The sequence below is a fragment of the Pelophylax lessonae genome (genome assembly GCF_965119305.1).
Source record: "Pelophylax lessonae genome assembly, chromosome: 4".
Classification (NCBI taxonomy): domain Eukaryota; kingdom Metazoa; phylum Chordata; class Amphibia; order Anura; family Ranidae; genus Pelophylax; species Pelophylax lessonae.
Window position 1 is genome coordinate 620,311,821 of NC_138771.1, and position 16,608 is coordinate 620,328,428.

Genomic DNA, 16,608 nt, shown 5'->3' on the forward strand with positions numbered 1-16,608 from the left:
TAAACAAAAAAAGAGCGTCAATTTTGCAAAAATAACAATATTTTTCACATTTTTTTATATGAAATTCCCCCCAAAAAAAATGTAAAAATCAAAATTTTTTAACATTTTCGGCCAATTTGTTTTATGCTACCTATGTTTGGTAAAAAAAATCGCAAAAAGCGTATTTTGATTGGTTTGCGCAAAAGTTATCGCGTTTACTAATAAAGGGAAAGATTTTTGTCATTTTTGTTGTTTTTTTTTTAACGCGTAATGGCGGCGATCTGCGATTTTTTTGCGGTACTGCGACATTGCGGCGGACAGATCGGACCCTTGACTGACATTTTTGACACTTTTGGGGTTACCAGTGACATTTCTACAGTAATCAGTGCTATATATATGCACTGTTACTGTAAAAGTACACTGGTAGTGAAGGGGTTAACTTTATTTGGGAGGGAGGGGCTGTGTGTGTCCCTAGGGGCGTGCTTTCTACTGTGATTGGCTGTGGCTTCAGCTGTAAGGACACTGATCAACGGATCTACATAGTAGATCCATGTGATCAGTGTCTTTGCAGCGAGGAGAATGACAGGCAGCTTGTTTACACAAGCTGCCTGACATTCTCCCTCTCCCCCGCCGATCGCCGAGTGGCCGGCGGACATCGGGTCCGCTGGTCACACGCGCGGGGGGGTCCGTGACCACGCGGGAGCGGGAGTGCGCCTCCGGGGGCGCGCGCTCGCTCCCTAGACCCTCACAAGCAAGCAACGTAGCCCTACGTTAGTTTGCCTGTGAGGGGCTGACCGCCGACGTAGATAGTCGTGCGGCGGTCGGCAAGTGGTTAAAGTATATACATAAGGCAAAGATTTCCTGGTTTTAGTTTTGGATAGAGTGGTGAGGGTTTAGGACCTCTGTTGGGTTTTTATTGCTGTCTATCTCCCACTGGGGAGATTCACCCTCTCTATTTATCTTGGTGACCACTGTCTCTGGTAAAGAAAGTTGTGGGAATTTCAAAAGTATACACCTAAAACAGAAAATGAGGGGAAATCTCATTCGATGATGATTGTCCACAAATGGGGTTTTCGTAAATTTAGAAAAACTTGCATTTACTGTTTAATGTGTCTCCAGGGTCACAGACAGGAAAAAAGGAACTATTAAAATAACTATATATACAATATAAACAGTATAAAACAATATAAAAATATAGAAGCAGCATTGCTGATCTCTTTATCTTAAAACGCTAACTGTTGGGTTGTCATGTTGGTAGATTTACATACATTTTTTTTTCAGGCACTGTTCTGGAAAAAGTATGTAGATAGGTCACTCTGACTTTCTAATCAGCAAATCTATAAGATCAGAGGCAAACCATGAACAAATCTGGTTGAGTTAGTTTTTTCCTTTATAACCGAAAAAGGCCAATGGCCATTTAGAATATAAGAGAGTGATCCATGTCAACCAATGGCAATACATCTATGTTTAGCCAGTTCCAGGCCCACAGTTCTCACACAGCACTCTCCAGATCTGATTTTGCTTTTCTCTGCTGCAGTTAAATAAATAAAGCTTGGTGAAGGACCATCCCAGTCAATGATCGGATACGGAGTTTTCCCCGGCTATTATATTGTGTCATGTGTACTATGCAATGTAAGAAATCCAGACTGGCTTACAGTGCTGCTTTTTCTCATAATAGGCAATGTTTAAACCACAGTACTGCCAAATACATCTGTTGGGTTACTTTTTAATAAGCCTGTATTGTTTCTTCTATTCCTCTAGATTGCTACAATGGAGGTACCCCTGCTGGTAGCAAATGTAAATGTTCGGACAGTTTTCAAGGAGACCTTTGCCAAAATATAAAAAACACTGTAACTGTTGGTAAGTGTGGAAACAAATGGTTTATTGTTTAAAATATATCTACCTTTGTAAATTTAAAGTTATAGTCTATTGGTCACTAGCTTATGGCACTCCCTGTAGCTTTCTCTTGTTAGCCCAGTGTATCAAAGTCCCCCCCTCCCCTCCCCCCTCTATAGACACATCATCCAGCCACCCTGGACTCACTATAGAGCAGTGATGGCGAACCTTGGCACCCAAGATATTTTGGAACTACTTTTCCCATGATGCTCATGCACTCTGCAGTGTAGTTAAGCATCATGGGAAATGTAGTTCCAAAACATCTAGGGTGCCAAGGTTCGCCATCACTGCTATAGAGTGTTCATTCCAATTCCTTCTTGGCTAACTATTGGCCCTTAAATGTGGTGAGCAGCTTCCTTGGCTAATAGTGTGGCATAGGGGCCAGTTGCAATATGTATCATATCCCCAGCACTGTTCTCTACAGAAAATTCCCTCAGCCACCACATTAAATTGCTCTCTTCTGCTTTCTCCTGCTAGCCAGGTGTGTCAAAGACCCTCCCCCAGGGGGTGCATCATCAGGCTGCCCTGGATCCACAGGAGAGTGCTACCTCATTTCATCCTTCCTTTGTTTTACCATTGACCCCTCAATGTGCTATGCAGCTTCACTAGCCAAACGAGAGGCAGATGAGCAAGCTCTCAATGCAATGCTTAACCCATTTCCAGTGCTGTTCCCTATAGAAAATTCTCTTGGACACTAGATTTCACCTGTTTTCCCAGGGTTTCAAAGACCTTTCCCCATGGGTGCTCAATATCAGGCCACATTGGAGAATGCTACCTCATTCTACCCCACCATTGCCTCATTATTGCCCCTTCAATGGGATGAGTACCTGCACTGGCCAATAGTGAGGCACAGGGGCCAGCTCTCACTGCAATACATATCCTATCTCCAGCACCCTTTACTGTGCAAAGTTCTCTAAGCCACTAGATAGTGAAATTCTCTTTAGATTTCTTCTGTAAACCTAAAGTGTCAACGGCCTTCGTCTAGGGGCTCGTCACCAGGCCACTCAGGGTTGGCACCAGGTCATTACATGGCACCGCTCTTTGCAGAATTCAGGACCTGCCTATTGCCGAGGACATAGGTGGATTCATTCCCTTATGAGACTAAATGAAACACACCTGGAAAAAGTATGAAAGAGATTTAAAAGACATGGTGTGCAGGTGCTCAAAGGAAGCTGAAGCACGTTGATGACATGGGGTCGACCTGGAGGGTTCCCTATCTGGCACTCTCAGAAGTGTCAGTTTTGTATTAGGGCTGCTGCCTTAGGGTCCTTTCACGCGGGGCGGATCCGGATCATCCCATCCGTTTGCGGATGATAAACGGAGATAATGTATGTCAATGGGATTGCGGATGTCAGTGGATGACACCGCTGACATCCGTTTTTGGGTCCGTTTCGTTCTCTTCCGTTCCAAAAAACGGAACTGATCGGAAAGGACGCAAATCGGATGTCAGCGGATGGTCATCCGCTGACATCTGCAATCCCATTGACATGCATTATGTCCGTTTTTCATCTGCAAATGGATGGGAGGAAAAACGGACATACGGCCTGTCCATGTTAAAGGGGCCTTAAACATCGAGCTGACTGTATATTTATTTCTGTGACTTTAGTTGGTCTTGAAGACTTCAATTGGAATCAGCATAATGGTGGCCATACACATAATTACGTGATTGAACGATTCTTCACAGAATCAGACAACGTGATTGAAAGTATGAAAAAATAGTTATAGATTGATTTATAAAAAAAAAATATGTGTGTGCATCTGCACAGCCGTCATGAATAATCCCTATATACATATATGTTTTTTTTGATCGTCAGTTTCAACTAGTGGCCATAATATGGTATTTAGATGGACACTAGATACTCTAGACAGAGCTGACAATCATATGAAATAAAGATATTAGGCAATATTCAAGGATTATTTGTGATGGCTCTGCAAATGCTTGAGACATTGGCACAGTTATTTTTTTTTATGAACAGAGCTTATACTGTATCAACCATTGATGTTAAGCAAAATTAATTGAATTTATGGAAATGATCTGATCAATCTGGATGAAAAATCTGTTAACTGGAAATTAGCTAGATCCATGTGACCCTTAAAGCGGTAGTATACCGATTTTTTCCACTTTTTACTACAGGTAAGCTTATAATAAGGCTTACCTGTGGGTACAATTAATATCTCCTAAACCGGCACGGTTTAGGAGATATTTGCAGTGCATGCAGCCGCTCACACGAGCGGCGCATGCGCTCTGAAGGTCCAGCAGACCTTCAGCTTCCCTCGCCGGGAGCTTGCCGGAAAATGTCATCGCGGCTCGGGCCAATCACAGCGCCGGAGCCGCCGAACCCGTAAGACACGCCGAGGGATCATGTCAGCTCCCACAGCTGTGTCCGGGGGTCCGTGTCGGGGCTTCGTTCTAAGGTAAGTAATTCATAATGAGCTAGTATGCGATGCATACTAGCTCATTATGCCTTTGTCTTGTAGGGTTTTTTTTTTTTTTTAGGTTTACAACCGCTTTAAAGTGATAGCAAAGTCTCGTGTTTTTTTTTCCACCGAGCAGCCCGGATCATCCTCTTCTTAGGTCCTTCTTCGCTGCTTCTACCTCCTCCCTTCTGTTGAGTGACCTAACCGCAAGCAGCTTGCTATGGGGGCACCCGAGCCGAGCTGCAGCTCCGTGTGTCCATTCAGACATTGAAGTGCAATTCGGCTCCGCCCCCTCTCTCCTGATTGGCTAACTGACTTTGATTGACAGCCGCAGGAGCATATGGCGCTGCTGCTGTGTCTCAGCCAATCAGGAGGGAGAGTCCTGGGTGGCCGAGGGACTCGTGGACATCGCTGGATACAGATGGAGCTCAGGTAAGTATTAGGGGGGCTGCTACACCCAGAAGGCTTTTTTTCTTAATGCATAGAATGCATTAAGAAAAAAAAACCTTCTGCCTTTACAACTCCTTTAATTGTGTGGCACCTTGAACAATCTTTTTGACCTCCTGATCATTTTTTTCCACTGGACAATAAATTAATCAACAGGGCAACTACTATGACATTGTTCTGTGTATAAGACAGCGATATAACATAAGGAAGGATGGCAGAAGCAAGAGCAAGGAAAGAAGGTTCTTGCTGTTTGGGAGAAGTCATTGTACTTGTGCTTGAAAAGTGGTTGTTTTTTTAGCCTGGAGTTCTTCTTTATCTTTAACAAAACCATCAATATTATCATTGTAGAGAAAACCACCGAAGCTGCTTTGAATGTAAACCTGACCTTCACCAACAGGAATTTTACACAACAGCTGGCAGATAACAATTCCAAGGAATATGAGGATTTTGTAAAGGAGTTCGAAAGCGACGTAAGTAGTTTACATCTTGTATTTAAAGTGGACTTGTCATTACAAATTATTGATTGTCCGATATCGTTTTTTTATTGCCGATACCGATATTTTGGTCATCGCGTATCGGCCGATATCTGCCGATATTTTCAGACATTTAATTTTTTTATTTATTTATTTATTTATGTTTTTTTTTACAGGTACTCTTGTGGAGGGATCTGGGGGTCTAAAATACCTCAAACCCCTCCTCTGCATTTAAAAGCATTCAGAAACATCAAGTTTGGCTGTTTTGAATGCTGTCATTTTTTTTTAATTTTTAATTCTGAAAAAAAAAAAAACAATGCTTTTCACTTTCTGCTATATAACATTCCCCAAAAAAAAATTAAATCTATTTTTTTCATTATTTTAGTCCAATTTGTATTTTACTACAAATTTTTGGTAAAAAAAATCTCAATAATCATATTTTGATTGGATTGCGCGAAAGTTATCGCATCTACAAACTAGGGGAAAGATTTGTCATTTTTATTTAAATTTTTTTTTTAATTAGTATTGGCGGAGATCAGCAATTTTTAGTGGGACTGCGACATTGCGGTGGACGGATCAGACAGTGGTTAACAGACCAATGCGAAGCAAATAAGACACATTCATGGCTGAGATTTACATATGCTTTAACCCCTTCTGGACCGGAAGATTTTCCGCCTTAACCACTTGCCGACTGCCTAACGAAGATTTACGTCGGCAGTCAGCCCCTCACAGGCAAAGTGAGGTAGGGCTACGTCACTAGCCTGTGAGGCTCTAGGGAGCGAGCGCGCGCCGCCGGATGCACGCTCCCGTTCCTGCTTGCTCACGGACCCCCCCTGCGCGTGTGCACTCTCGATTGTCCGTTACAGCGGGAGAAAGGCAGGCGGCTAATGTAAACACAGCCGCCTGTCATTCTCCCCTGTGTAACAATGGAGATCACACGGTTCTGCAATGTAGGACCGTTGATCTCTGTTCTTGCACCTCGAGCCACATCCAATCACAGTTAGAATCACGCCCCTAGGGACAAACTTAACCCCTCCTTCTCAAATAAAATTAACTCCTTCCCTGCCAGTGTCATTTTTACAGTAACAGTTCATATATATAACACTGATTACTGTAGTAATGTCACTGGTACCCCCAAAAGTGTCAAAAATGTCAGTCAAGGGTCCGATCTGTCCGCCGCAATGTCGCAGTCCCGCAAAAAATAATCGCAGATCGCCGCCATTACTCGTTAAAAAAAAAACAACAAAAATGACAAAAATCTTTCCCTTAGTTAGTAAACGCAATAACTTTTGTGCAAACCAATCAAAATACGCTTTTTGCGATTTTTTTTACCAAACATATGTAGCATAAAACACAAATAGAGCTTTCTTTTGGTGGTATTTGATCACCTGTGCGATTTTATTTTTTACGCTATAAACAAAAAAAGAGCGACCTACTACTCCCTAAATCGCTCTTCAGAAGGATGTCAGAAGTGGCTTCCTGCTGCCCTCTCCATTGATTTCTGCAGCAATGCTGAGAAAGTTGGTGCAGTTTTTGCGAATTACCTTTTAAAGATTCCATTTAGGGTCCTTATTTTCTATGTATTCAAACTTACAAGGGATGTTGGTACCTCTCCACAGGGGCAAATTTCCTTCCCAGATGCCACATTTTATTGTCTATATTAAAGATTTTAATCTTACTGTTTACTTTTCTTTTTCTTATTCGATAGATGAGAGATGTCTATAAGGATGTTCCTGAGTTTAGAGGCGTTAAAGTACTGTCTTTAAGGTATGAAGACATTTTGAAGCCACTTTTTGGTGCATCTGGATTTTCGTAACTTTGTAAACGATAATTCCACAAATATACTGTATATGGTATGTGCGAAAAAAATGTAAAAAAAAAAAAACCTGATCGGTAAAATGTTTATGCCGCCTACAGCCCAGGAAGTATTATTGTGGCTCATAATCTTATTATGGAATTTGAATATAAATCCAATGAGTCTATCGCTGAAACCTTCGACAAGACACGTCAACTGATTGAAAAACAACTTGAAGAGATGAGAGAAAACAACTGTGCAGATGAAAACAGTAAGTACAGCACAGCTACTAGCTTTAGACCAATATACTGATTTGACTTTTATTTTAGGCTTTATGTGTATGGATGCATTTACCCCTGCAGCATAAAAACATTGCATATTATTGGTTTCCACTGTGTCCTGGAGCTGTGTAGAGAAGCCCATAAACATGAATGATTAAAGGCAGCTGTAAACAGCTATATACCACTATTAGGCCCCGTTCACACATTCCGGTCCATCGGTGGACTCTGTTTATCTCAGTGGGAGATCGATCCGCCGATCCCCCGCTGAGCAGGTGGATGGCAGCTGTGTCTCCGTGCTGTGTTCGGAGACAGAGCTGTCAGGTCCCCGCTGTTCTCTATGGGGGAATCGAATGGGAACAGACCGTCTGTCCATTCTCATCCAATCCGCTGGACGGATGGAAAACAGGGTTTCCATTCGTCCAGATTTGACGGATCGGATGTCAGCGGACATGTCTCCGCTGACATTCACTGCCCCATAAAGATGCATGGGGCATCCGTTCAGATCCGCCAAAAAAATGGACATGTGGATCTGAACGGTCCGCCTGTGTTAAAACGGGCCTAAGTGGCGGACTTTGCTAGCTGGAAGCTAAATAAGTTGGAGCGTGAAAAACATGAGTTGTGCTCTTGACTGCTGGTGGTTGCTAATGTTTTATTTTCTTCTTTGGGATCTGTGCTAGCAGCTTTTTAAAACACCTTTTATGTCATATGTCCAGATTTCTGTGCTAAAAGCTGTACATTCTTATGCATGGAAATCTGTTGTTTTATATTTTAAAACTCACCTTCCCCTGCGATCCCCCGCCGTCCTCCCGCTGTCCTCCCCCGCCGTCCCCGCTGTCCTCCAGCCATCCTCCCGCCGTCCTCCCGCTGTGTGCTCGGCCGATGCCGGCACCTGTCTTCCGGTTCCCTTCCCTACGAGTGTTGCAACGAAGGAGGGTGGAACCGGCGGCAATTTCAAAAATTTAATTAAACTAAATGAGATGATACAAAGCTGTGATCCTAACGGATTACACTGTACCATGCCATTTCACCACAGGATTTTCCCTGGTGACTTTTCCAGTGCCCTGCCTGTGCTTTTCCAATTCTTTGTGGCTGGAAATTTTTGAACGACCATGGCGTCCAAAAAGCGTTCTTTTTGCGCAAAAGCACTTTTAAACTAACTGAAAAACAGTGAAACAGAATTACTTGAAGAACTGAGCGATAGCGATTTGTGGGAAAATTCGTCATCCGGTACGGAAAGTGATGACAGCGACGATTCTGATGTCTCTTTCTGGCACATCGCTTCGTTGGAAATTCTGAAGAATCATTTGATATACTTCCCAAATTCCACAAGCTATGTGCCAGAAAGAGACATCAGAATCGGAGAGAAAGAGAGATCACGTGACCGGCACAATATATGAAAGAAATAAGGTACAAATGAACATCTTTAGAAGGATACAGATCGATTTATATTGCTCATTACATGTCAGTAATGAGTTTTAGGCTCCGTTTCCACTAGTCATGCGACTTTGGACACATTAAGTCGCATGACAAGTCACAGCCCATTGATTTCAATGGCACCCATTCCCATCTGTGCCACTTTGAAAATCAGTGACTTTGAAAAGTTGCCTGCACCCTTGATGCGACTTTGATCTAGAGAGTGTAAAGTTGGATCAAAGTTGCATTCAAAGTTGCACTCTAAATTCCACAACTTAAGAGTCATGCTAGTGGAAACATAGCCACTAGGCTAGAGTGTGACTTTGGAGTGCGACTTTAATCCAACTTTACACTCTCTGGATCAAAGTTGCATCAAAAGTTGCATCAAAGCAGTGCAGGTACCTTTTCAAGATTGCTGATTTTTAAAGACACATAGAAGGGAACGGGTGCCACTGATTAGTCGCACTAGTGGAAACTAGTGATTGACCAATATTGTTTTTTTTAACGCCGATACCGATACTGATATTTTGGTCATCGGATTTCGGTATCAGCCGATATTGGCCGATATTTTAGGACATTAAAAAAACATTTTTTATTTTTTTTAATGTCTACAGGTACTCTGGTGGATGGATCTGGGGGTCTAAAAGACCTAAACCCCTCCTCTGCACTTAAAAGCATTTAAAACTCCAAGTTTGGCTTTTTGAATGCTGTACGTTTTTTTAATTCGGTGCCGCCAGTACCTGGAAATTGATGTCATGTCATGCCCCCCCCCCCACCACTAAATGAATTGGACCAGTACACAAAGCAAAGTCCATAAAGACATGGATGAGCGAGTTTGGGGTGGAGGAACTTGACTGACCTGCTGATAGAACACCTTTGGGATGAATTAGAACAGAGACTGTGAGCCAGGCCTTCTCGTTCAACATCAGTGTCTGACCTCACAAATGTGCTTCTGGAAGAATGGTCAAACATTCCCATAGACACACTCCTAAACCTTGTGGACAGCCTTCCCAGAAGAGTTGAAGCTGTTATAGCTACAAAGGGTGGGCCAACTCACTATTGAACCCTACAGACTAAGACTGGGATGCCATTAAAGTTCATGTGCGTGTAAAGGCAGGCGTCCCATTACTTTTGGTATTATAGTGTACAGTATGCACAGCCTCCTTCACCCATTCATGTCTCTGGGTGGCTGTACACAGCACCAGGGCATCCTGGGCACCTACAAATGCAACATGCAGGGGCATATGATCCTATGTGCATGTAGCATTGGCATTAAAGCTGAAATGCGGGCACACAGCTGGATGAATCACACATATGGGAGCTATGTACATGACAAAGGATTTGTATTTCTATCCATCCAAACCAGAGATACTCACAGTTCTACCATACATCTTGCAGGCCAAGGCACTTTGTTTTGCCCTGCTGCAGTTAACTTTTTTCCTACCCAGCCTCAAGGTTCCTTTAAAGCAGTATTAAACTCCAAACCAAAAATTGAATATGTTGCAGCTTACTAATCATTAGATGTGGAGACTGCATTTGTTTTTTTTGTTTTTTTATAGGCTTTGACCCTCAGTTTTCAGCTGGTGACCTGGCCAGTAACACACCTGTATTAGTGTCCCCACTCTGGATGAAGGAGCACATGGGGCACATTTAGACAGCAGCAATGTCAGTCTGGGGGGGGGGGGGGTGTTAGATGTACTAGCAGATATAAATATAGCAACAAATTGAAGCTGAATTCCAGCTAATATTTATTAATCAATTAACCCCCCCCCCCCCCCTCTTTTTTCCTTTTTGTGATAAAGGTTTTACATAAATAAAAGCTGGTTATTTTCAGCACCCCTGCCACTAGTAAATTGTTTGTCTTATACCTTTAACTGCAACCCCTTCCAATGCACTTAGTTACTTAGCTTTGTCTGCAAACACAGAAATTATACACTTTGTACCAAACTTTAGGTCATGCAACAAACAAAATCCTAAAGAACAGCGGGATTTTCAGGGCCAAAAAGACCAAAAATACTTTTTTTGTATAAAAACATATTTATTGAGTCATAAAGATAAAAAAGAGAAAATTGCATATGCATATATATATACTCTACATATAAAAGACCATGTACCCTATGGAAACACTGATACAAGATACCAAACTGGCAAAAGTGTAGTCTCTGTTAAGCAAAGTCTATAGGTCCTCACAAACTGACACGTTTCGCCCAAGGCTTCCTCAGGGCCAGAGAGACCTTTAAGACAGTTGTTCTACAAGGAATGATACATATTAATCACCTATCAGAAAACATTAGATGTATATAACAACATCATACTATATAAACATTTATATATATATCTCTACTAACCCCATGAAATCATGAACAGAGCATAGTATATCCCGGGACAGGCGTCGGGACCATATGAAGCAGGGGCGACCGCAGTAAAGGATCACATATAGATATGGATCATTAATCGCCATATAACAGCCCAAAAAAATCTGGTTATTTTCAGCACCCCTGCCAGTAGTAAATGGTTTGTCTGACACCTTTAACTGCAATTCCTTCCAATGCACTCAGTTACTTAGCTTTGTGTCATCTGCAAACACAGAAATTGTACTCTTTATACCAAACTTTAGGTCATGTGCTAATGTTTTCCTGTCTTATAGACAAGCTGTGTGTTGCAGAAGGTTTCAAAGTGGTTGGGACACCGCCAAAATCTCTTGAAGGTAGGAGAAATGTTAATGTGATATTTTTCAGTCCTAAAACGTTCCAGATATGGTAGCAAGACAAAGCCACAGTCTATCTCTTATCTCTTTAGAGCAATGCAGTCAAATGGTCGGAGACGATTTTAAAAAGTTTTTCAGTCCTATTATTGATTCTGGGATTCCTATGTGTGTGTCTCGCTGCGATCCCAAATATCCTTCTTCTCCTTATTTGAACTGTCATAAAGGAAGCTGTCAGATTGAGAAAGAGACGGGGCCCCAATGCCTGTGAGTATCCTTTGTTCTTATTCATTATTTCATGTAGTTATAGGTACACTTAGATCAAATAATGGATTTCTGTTATTATTTATGTGCCATTAAAATGTAGCGCTACCCCTGCAGGGGCTGCTGGTAACTGGTCCCCCTACTCCTTCACAGCCAAGCAACACGCACTCAGTTCTTGCATCCAGACACAAGTCAGTCCCTTGGCTTTGTTTTGATGTTTTATTAGTGGAAACAACCTGGATGGAATGAATAAATTGGTGGGATGCCCAACTTGAATGAAAGAACAACAAAAAGGGGACACTTTTCTTCCTCTGTACAAAAGATCATGGACTGGTTTCCTGCCTCTGCACAAAATAATCTTTTTGTGGATCAATATTAAATGTCTATTACAGACTAGGTGCTCTCAGCCCCTCTTGGAAAAAGCACTGTAGCACCCTCCTAGATAGGTGTTAGGTAAAGGCATTGTTTTGCTCCATCTGCGGGGAGTGTCCCCACTGTATCCAATAGGGGAGCCTGTTGGGCAGTGGAGGACACCCAGCCAGTGACACACAGGCTTTTGTGGCAGTCCAAGTGGGAAGGCACAAGAATGGGGCATCCTGGGATAGGCTATAAAAGCCAGGGGCACATGTGACAGGGTGTCTTTGGGTAGGAAGATAGGTCCCAGCAGGAGGGAGACATTGGTCTCTCCTCCTTTCAGCAAGGAAGGTGGTCACAGGCAGTCAGCCTAGTGAACAGAAGTGTGGTGCTGAGCCAGAAGGTCCAGGATACTGACAGTGGAGCTGAAGGCAGAGTGACCCAGGCAAAAACATTGAGTACCGGGAAGCTTGCCAGGCGTCTGCCCAGGAAAGGGGACCATTCAGTGGAGAGTCAGTGGATAAGGGCTAGCACACACCGCAAGTAGAGAAAGGGGGTGCCAGGGTAGGACCCTGAAGGTTCAACACAATAGGATCACATTTACTATCTTCACTGCAGTATCAAGGTGAAGCAGTGGCCTTGCCTCATTCTACAGTCAGTTGTCCTCAACATTTGTGCATAGTTCAAGTTGGAGTATCCCACTCATCCCTTCTCCCATCCAAGTTCAAATAAAATACAAAAAACAAATCCCCTGGACTGTTTACTGACTGAGCCAAGGACTTAAAGTGCTAAGAATTTACAAGTTATTGCTAAGGGTAACCCAGGTGAATCTGTTCTCAGCAGCTCCCAATGGGGCAGTGCTACAGCACAAAGAGGCAGACTGCATGCAGCAGTGTATCCTCTCCTAATGTAGAACTGCTCCCATTGCTTGCAAGCACTACCAGCCCAGCACTCCTGGCTCCTCTGAAGATCTTCCAGGGAAAGAATAATAGGGTTAAGCACAACACTGTCCTTTTAGAAAGCTTGCTACATATGGCAGTCTCTCCCCTTAAAATTCCCTGGGTGCTCTGACCTACTAACTCTGTCTTCCTTACTTTCCTTGCTTCTCAGGCAAGATTCCTAGTGAATCTGTGATGCTGAAAGGATGTTCCTATGCCAGCCCGACCCCAGCCTGGAGAAAAAGACCCCCCCTAGACCTTGGGGATCCCTCTTAGACCACCCACAGCCTCCTCAGCACTCTATCTTCCACCCAACTCCCCTGCTAGCATGACTCATTCATATTTATGGGGTGGTCTAGCTACCCTGTTAGGACAGTACATCTGGGGATTGGCCAGATTCCTTCAAGTATGTAGATCAACCCTCCTGGCCTCCACCCACTAACCTCTAGAAATTTCTTCAAGCTTCCAGATCCAGGGGGGGAGGCGCCAGAGACCTGCCTCTGTGAGTCATTCAGCCTGACCTGCAGTAAATCCTGACCTAGATTTAGGCTCCTTTTACCATGAGTCAGTACATTTGCCTGCACTATTCTAGTAGCACACTTGCAACATAGCTCAGTGTACATATTAGTGGGCAATTCACTGTGGTGCAGCAGCCCCAAGAGCCATGCCACACTAGTATTCCTGATGTTGTCAGAAACTTGTTATTCTGGTTGTGGTTCCTGTCCCTGCATCATTGGTGCCAGTTTTAGGAGAACTGCTTTGTCATCTATAGATCAGGGGCTGAGGGAGTAAGGAGTGCTTAAGGGTTCTAAGGGAGAAGGCTAATGAGCTCTTTGGGGCTGAGGAGTAGGGGGAAGGTCTAATGCTGAATTGTTCCCCATCCCTCTGTGTATTCACTCAATTTAGTCCTTCTCAGTGAGGTTCCCACCAGAAATTAAGGCAGCTTCTCCATCTTCCTGTTTTTAGTCATATTATATAACATGACAAGGGGTAACAGGAAGAAAGGCAACCTGTCCTCACTGCCCATTGGTGCCACATTGAGACGGAGGTGACTTCTCAGCTGGCCCCGCTCTCTTCTGCCTACCACAGGCTTCTGTTGGAGAGAGGTTAAAGTAAAATCCTCCTTCCAGCAACTATTGAGGCTCAGGTGAGGTGCAGGAAAACAGAGTGGCTGCTGCTCCCAATGCACCACCTCTGGAGAGGGATTAGAATGCCTGTCAGTCTTTATTGCTGTCTGTTCCCCTGTGGAAATTCACCCTCTCTCTTTCCTGTTTACCATTATCCTCTAAAGTGAAAGAAGAAAATAAGTTTAAAAAAATCCCAAATTTTGGGCTGTCCCCAGAAAAATAAGAGTGGAAATCTTCCAATGGGGACACTAGTTCTGGTGGCATGGGGGTCCCCAATGAATTCCCTTCATTTGCAGAGGTTTCCTCTAACTTCCTGTTTGACTATGGGTCAGGAAGTGAAGGGAAATCTCTGCAATGGGACACCGATGGCGTAAAAAAAAAAATCTGACATGAGTTATAACCTTCACTTGTTCTTTCCAAAATTAATAAAAACATTTTGCCTATAGTTCTACTTTAGGCCCAGAGCCCCTGAGCAGCAATTCAGCATAGTGCCTAAAAATTGAGAGCAACTGAGCATGTGCAGAGCAGGGTGAGACAGTGTATTATTGGATTTTAAACAGTATAGGCGCTTATTTGAATGTTTTACATGGCTATACCTGCAAATAGGGCCAGCCTGAAGTGATCTTTTAGGACTTAATTTTCTGACTAAAGTTCCACTTTAACCACATGCTGATATACGGTGGCAAGGTGACCCTGCTGTGCCAGATCACGTACGTGATCTGGCACTTCTGGGTAGGGTGTGCACCGCCGTACTGTGATTAAAGCCAGCAGATGCCGACCAGTGGATGCTGGCCAATAGATCCCTGCCAGCACCCACCAATCATCCGGAAAACACACAGGAAAAATCTCTGCCTATGTAAATAAGGTAGAGCTCTGTCCTATCAGCGGGGAAGTAATGGATTTCTTTCCCCGCAAAGTAGGGAATAAAATCCATTACTTCCCTTAGTAAAAGCACCACACACTGTACTCAAACACTGGTTAGGCACAAATTTAAACCTTTGATCGCCCTAGATATTTAGCCCCTTCCCAGCCAGTGTCCTTAGTACATTTACAGTGCATATTTTAAGCACTGATCACTGTATTAGTGTCACTGGTTCCCACAAAGTGTCAAAAGTGTCAGAATGTCTTCCGCAATATCGCAGTCCTGCTATAAGTCACTGATCGCTGCCATTGCTAGTATAAAAATAAATAAATAAAAATTCCAATATATATACACCATGGTTTGTAGATGCTGTAATATATATCAATATATGCCTATTGGGATTTTAATTGTCAGTTAAAGTAACGTGTTGACGTATCACAAAAAATGGCCTGATCATTAACCAGAGGTCAAGTGGTTAATGAAGCAACTTTAAATGCAAAACACCTATGTTAAGTATTTTGGAACAGAAATAGTCCTTTCTCAAGCAATGTACAAATGCTTATATGGACTTATCATACGTATACTCGTAGCAATATTGACACATAATAAATAACATATAATATCAATGTTATGTGAGTATAATATGAGCTTTTATAAAGTAATAGATGGTATATGAAGGCAATGCACTAGGCTGGTGCTCCCTCTTTGTTCTATTTTTAGTTCCCTGGAGTTGGGCTGTAAGGCATTAATAAAGGAAGTACTGTACTGTATGTACACCTATGAGGTTAATAGTCTTGTTACATTATGTTTTTTACAGGTGCCCAGCAGAGGACAAGTATATGTACACAAATTCAGATTGTACAGGCCAAATTCTCAAGGATGCTTTATATGGTGGTGTGGGAGCAGCCATTGGTGTCTTGGCCATCATCATTTGCACTGTACTATTCCTCCTGTACAGATCTAAAAAGTCAAGTAAGAACAGGTGAGACCATAAGCAAGATATAGTACATCTACTCTGTGGTTCTTCCTTCAAACAATATCTGTGTAAACAGCATGCCCCCCCCATATAACAATAAAGTCTAACTTCAGACATGTTTTTAGATTTGGATACAGCGGGGTGAAATTAAAATCTCTGTAGGGTATCCATTTCTATCTGGGAACCCATTGGGGAGATTTTTAATTACTCCTAATCCCTGTGACACCCATGCAAAAACAGGAGTACATGTGTCACCGGAACAGGAAGGCATGGATGGCAAAAAAAACAAACTCTCAGATGTTCTTATCCCTCTTCACTGTTTGGGATGAGTTTGGAGTTCATGTAAACTTTGGATTTGAAGTAACTTGAAAAAGCTCAAATTCAGGTCAGAAGGAGATCAACTACAAGTTAACCACTTAAGCCCAGGAAGATTTTACCTCCTTCCTGACCAGCGGGTATTTTGCGATTCGGCACTGCGTGATTTTAACGGACAACTGCGCGGTCGTGCAACGCTGTACCCAAACGAATTTGACGTCCCTTTTTTCCCGCAAACAGAGCTTTCTTTTGGTGGTATTTGATCACCTGTGCGATTTTTGATCATGCGCTGTAAAAAAAAAAAAGAGCGACAATTTTGCAAAAATAACAATATTTTTCACATTTTTTATATGAAATCCCCCCCCC